The sequence below is a fragment of the Trichechus manatus genome, unplaced genomic scaffold (assembly GCF_000243295.1).
Source record: "Trichechus manatus latirostris isolate Lorelei unplaced genomic scaffold, TriManLat1.0 scaffold00011, whole genome shotgun sequence".
Lineage (NCBI taxonomy): Eukaryota > Metazoa > Chordata > Mammalia > Sirenia > Trichechidae > Trichechus > Trichechus manatus.
In genome coordinates, this window is record NW_004443947.1 from 7379061 (window position 1) to 7384753 (window position 5693).

Genomic DNA, 5693 nt, shown 5'->3' on the forward strand with positions numbered 1-5693 from the left:
ACCACCGACTGCTCTGACAGGGGTCACAATAGAGGGTCCCAGACAGACCTGGAGAAAAATGTAGAACAAAATTCTAACTCACAAAAAAAGATCAGACTTACTGGCCTGACAGAAACTAGAGAAACCCTGAGGGTATGGCCCCCTTTTAGCTCAGTACTGAAGTCACTCCGAAGGTTCACCCTTCAGCCAAAGATTAGACAGGCCCATAAAGCAAAATGAGACTAAAGGGGCACACCAGCTCAGAGGCAAGGACTAGAAGGCAGGAGGGGACAAGAAAGCTGGTGATTGAGAACCCAAGGTTGAGAAGGGAGCGTGTTGACTTGTTGTGGGGTTGGTAACCAATGCCACAAAACAATACGTGTACTAATTGTTTAACGAGAAACTAGTTTGTTCTGCAAACCTTCATCTAAAGTACAATAATAAAAATTAATTAATTAATAAAAAAAAGCCCTGGAAGTGCAGTTGTTAAGCGCTCAGCTGCTAATCGAAAGGCAGGCAGTTCGAACCCACCAGCAGCTCCAAGGGAGAAAGATGTGGCAGTCTGCTTCCCTGTGGATTTACAACCTTGGAAACCCTATGGGGCAGTTCTACTCTGTCCTATACATAGGGTCACTATGACTCAGAATCAACTTGACAGCAACTGGTTTGGTGTTTGGATTGCCCTGCCATCAAGTGAGAGAAACCAAACTCAAACAGGCTTAAAAAAAACCCAAACTCGTTGCTGTCAAGTCCATTTCAACTCATGGTGACCCCATGTGTTACAGAGTAGAACTGCTCCACAGTTTTCTTGGCTGTAATCTTAGGCAGGTTGCCAGGCCTTTCTGCCGGAGTAAAGCTGGGTGGGTTTGAAAAGCCAACCTTTAGGTTAGCAAGTGAGTGAAAACTGTTTGTGCCACCTAGGGATCTTCAAACAGACTTAGGGGAATAAAATTAAAATTTATAGATTTATAGTACTGAAAATTTCAGGGAGTATATTCAGGCATAGCTGGATCCAGCTCAGACAGTTTTTCAGGAATTGTTTTTTTCCTCTTTCTCCACTGTGTTTTCCTCTGTGTTGGCTTCCCTCTTGGGTAGGCTCTCCCCTTTTGGTGACCCCAGTTTTTCACTTTATGGGGGCACCAAGCAGCTCATCCTCCCAGATTCATGTTCAGAAGAGAGATTCTTCCCAACAGTTATTTTAAAAAAAAGTCTTGGATCTGACACTTATTGGCCCAAATTGGATCACATGTCCATGTCTAAACCAACCATGGGTTTGGAATACACTTGTCATCTCAAACATGGGTCCTGTGCCATCCCTGTGATCAGTTGGAGATTAGACCATTGTGATCTGTAGAGTTTTGTACAAATGGTGTGGGGGAGGCATCTGACTTCCTCGCTCTTTACAGAGGGGAAGGAGAATCAAGATCAACAGCTCAAGGCTGATTCCTATGAGGCGGAGTTCAGACAGGCCTCCTCTCTGCCATCTTTACCAATTCCGACACCAACTGTCCCTCCCATGGCACTCTCTACTTCTCTGCTGGGTTCGATAATTCATTGCAATGGCCACACAGAACTCACAGACAATACTCACAATTATGGGGTTTATTAGTGAACTAACAGCTTCAGGAACATTCAGGATATAGTTCTTCCATCAAGACAGCCTCTTCCCAACCATGCTCACAGACAGGCCTCTTCCTGGCCCTCAGCCTCTACTCTGCTCGAGCAAGTGTTACAAAGCTCTTTTAGCTCTGCTGATAAGTTCCTCAAGGCATCCCACTCCACTAGTAAGTCTCGGCCCAAAGGCACTCAGCTTTCTTGCTCCATGGGCCAGGAAACCCACTGCACTGTCTCCTGATGGTCTCTCCTGCCGCGGTTTCTCTGCCACTGCTTCTTCCTGTCTTCAGTGTTACAGCTCTCGCTCTCTCTCTCGCATTCTCCTGGTTCCAGGAGCTTCTCAGCACAGGGATCCCCACTTCTGGCTCTCTTTCCTTGATGGTGGTGGGATCCTTTCTCTCCTGCCTCTGGGATGCCTCACCTCAAGCCCAGCAGGATGGCAAAACTGACCAATCCCATTGGTGGGCCACAATTACCTTATCTGCACAGTTCCGCCCCATCACTTGGGTGAAAGTTACAAGACCATGGTGAGAAAGGCCACACAAAAGCAATCCATCACACCACAGGTTTTTATTGGCTGATTTGCAGAGATAGAACACCAGGCATTTCTTCCTAGTCTATCTTAGTCTGGAAGCTCTGCTGAAACCTATTCAGCATCATAGCAACACATAAGCCTCCACTGACAGATGGGTGGCGGCTGCACATGAGGTGCATTGGCCAGAAATTGAACCTGGGTCTCCAGCACAGAAGGCAAGAATTCTACCACTGAACCACCGATGCCTCATGCCATATCCCTTTACCCCTCAATATATCAGTGTGTTTTTCCTAAGAATAATCTCTTTTGTAATCACAGAGTAGTTGTTAACTTGAGGAAATTTCACATTGATACAATATTTTTATCTAATCTACCATCCATATTCCAGTTTTATCACTTGAATGCTTTCCCCCCTCCAGTTCATGTCCTGTCTGGGATCATACATTGTATTTATTTCTTGTGTTTCTTTAGTCTTCTAAAGTCTGGAACAGTTTTTCAGCTGTTCCTTTATTATTATTATTATTAATATTTTGTTGTGTTTTTGGTGAAGATCTATATAGCAGTTTAGGTTCCCATTCAACAACTGCTACACAAATTGTTCAGTAACATTGGTTACATTCTTCACACTGCGTGAACATCCTCATTATTTTCGTTCTGGTTGTTCCGTTTCCACTAATTTAGTTTCCCTGTCCCCTTACATTCTCATCTTTGTTTTAAAGTAGTTGTTGACCATTTGATCTCATATGGGTGATTTTTTAAAGAAGCACAGTACTAACAGGTGTTATTCAGTATTTTGTGAGCCAGTTTGTTATTTAACTACAAGGTGACCTCAGGGGTTAGTTTTGGTTCAAGGTTTAAAGAGTATCTCAGGGTAGCAGTCTTGGAGTCCTCCACTCTCAACTGTCCAGTAGGTCTGATTAGTTTTTCTTAGGAATTTGAGGTTCTGTTCCACATTTTTCTCCCATTCTATCAGGGTCCATCTATTGTGGTCCCAGTTAGAACAGTCAGTAGTAGTAGCTAGGCACCATCTAGCTCTTTTGGTCTCAGGTTAGACGAAGCCATGTTCCTTTATTTTTATGACATGGATTTAAAAAAAAAAAAAGTCTCTCCCTTCTTTTTATTGTAGAATGCCCCTCCATTTGGGCTTGACTGATGTTTCCTCATGATTACAGTCAGGTTATGCATCCTCAATCAGATTACTACATTAAGTGATATTTTGTCATTCTCAAGGAATCCCATTGAGAGGCACATAATGTCCATTTCTCCTCATTGGTGATATCAATTTTGATCACTTTGTCAAGATAGTGTCCATTTTTTTCTACTGCCTAGTTATTATTTTTCCCCCTTGCAATGAATAGACAGTTTGTGGGAGATGCTTTAACACAATACAAACATCCAGCTCCTCATCAAAATTTCTTTCATATATTTAGCATCCATTGATGATCTATTGATGATTTTTGCCTGATCCTATCTTTACTATGATAGTTGAAAAATGATGGTTTTCCAACTCCAGTACTTCCTCCATATTTACAAGTCAGCATTCAGCATTCCATTGTAAACAAGAGCCTTCCCTTTTCTCCTATTTATTTATTATTATTTATATGGACTCATGCATTTCTAATATTTTAATGGTTTATAATTCATTACTGATCTGAATTATTTTGGTCCTCTAACTGCCCAAGATTTGGCCAATAAGAGCCCCTTCAAGCTGTCCCCAGTGTCCTTGTGACATGTCCCTATCATTTTTTTTAGCATCTCCTTACTTTATAGCATAGCAAGATGTTCCAGTCTCATCTGGCCCTGGAATTTACCCTTTCTACAAAAAACCCTGGTTCCTTTTAGTGGGGAATGGTATTAGAGATCAAGATTTGAGTGCTATATGTACGTATTACTATTTTGCTTCTAAGTATACACACACATAATCTCATATAGATATAGATTATATAGATATATACATATACCCATATATATTCATACATATACACGTATTTATTTGTATTTTTATATTCATATTTATGTGTATATGTATGAATATATGTGTGTATATCATATACATACATAAAAGTACATATATGCACAACTTCGTGAATATATTAAAAACCATTGAATTGTATCACTTTAAGTCGGTAAATTATATGGTATGTGAATTATATCTCAATAAATTTGTTATAAAACATAGAAGCACACACACACACACACAAGAAAGCACTGGCTCTATGGGAACATGTTAAGTGGATTGGGCCGTGCTGGGAAGTTTAGATAGATGCTAGGCATGACATAAACAGGACAGTTAACAAAGGGCCCCCACAGAGCTATTATTATTGACCCACCTTGACAGGTGACAAAACTGAGCTCTACAGAAATTTAAGGTCACATAGCTAATATGTATTGGAACCCAGACCCTAACCCAGGAAATTTTAAAGCAGAGTCTGGTCCTTTCACTGCTACACTACTGTGCTTCCTAGAAACATGTCTCTTTGCTCTAAGATGAAGACAGGGTGGAGAACATCTGTAGCTGCGAATCTGTAAAATGGATGAGGTTGCTCTCTCTTCCTAGTGCCAACTCCACAGTGCTCATCAGAAAGCACTTATCACTTGGTTGCCTACCATCTGTTTGACATCGTAGAAGTTGACTTTGGTTTCTGCAATTTCTAAAGCAAAATTCAGGATAATGCAATCTCTTTGAAACGATTTAGCTTACAGCTTCTCTCCTTCAGGGAAGTGATGTCTGTCTGCCAACATGAATACTCAGCTGAGAATGATCAGGTAGAAGTCTTTGTGGCACAGCCCCTGAATCTCAAGAGCAATCCTGAAAACTCATAAAAACATCAATTGTATGTAAGCTCTTTTTGAAGATTCAGGACTACAATTGAGAACAATGCTAACTATTCAGGAAGAGTTTAGTATAGCAGACTTCTATTTTTCACAAGATATTTCTGTGCTTTAATATAAATCTAGAGGCGTGTGTATGTGTGTGTGTGTGTGTGTGTGTGTTTATGTATGTTTAACCCTTATTTTTATCTGATTAGCAAGTGAATACAAGGACCTAAATCTTTGTCTGCATTTTGGACTGTTTCTGTGAGCTAGCTTCCCAGATGTGCAATAATCCCAAGTCAAAGGATATGAGCATATTTAAGGTTCTTGATCCACACTGCCAAATTGCTTTGCAAAAAGATTGAACCAATTACGCTCCCACCAGCAGTGTATGAGAATATATTTAAATGCAAATTCCAAGCTGCAGTGTCTTTTCTTAGGTATTTCACTTAAAAGAAAAATGCTTTTTTTTTTTTTTTTTTTTTTAATGCTCGATGAAGGTTTACCCAGGATGTTAAAAAAAGAAAGTCTGAAAGAAAAATGGAGCAGATAGTTAAAACAGCCCTTATGTGGATATAAGTTTTACAAAGGTCCAGGCATGAAGATAAGCTTGTTGTTGTTAGATGCCAACCCTGTGTACAACAGAATGAAACACTGCCTGGTCCTGCGCCATCCTCACAACCATTGCTATGTTTGAGTTCATTGTTACAGCCACTGTGACAATCTATCTTGTTGAGGGTCTTCTTTTTTG

General features: G+C 40.5%; 1 non-coding gene across 1 annotated transcript; it reads right to left on the bottom strand.

Moving 5' to 3' along the window:
- Nucleotides 1-2302: 2302 nt before the first annotated feature.
- Nucleotides 2303-2373, bottom strand: TRNAR-UCU (transfer RNA arginine (anticodon UCU)). Its single transcript has one exon. It is a non-coding gene; the product is annotated as a tRNA-Arg (tRNA).
- Nucleotides 2374-5693: the final 3320 nt, after the last annotated feature.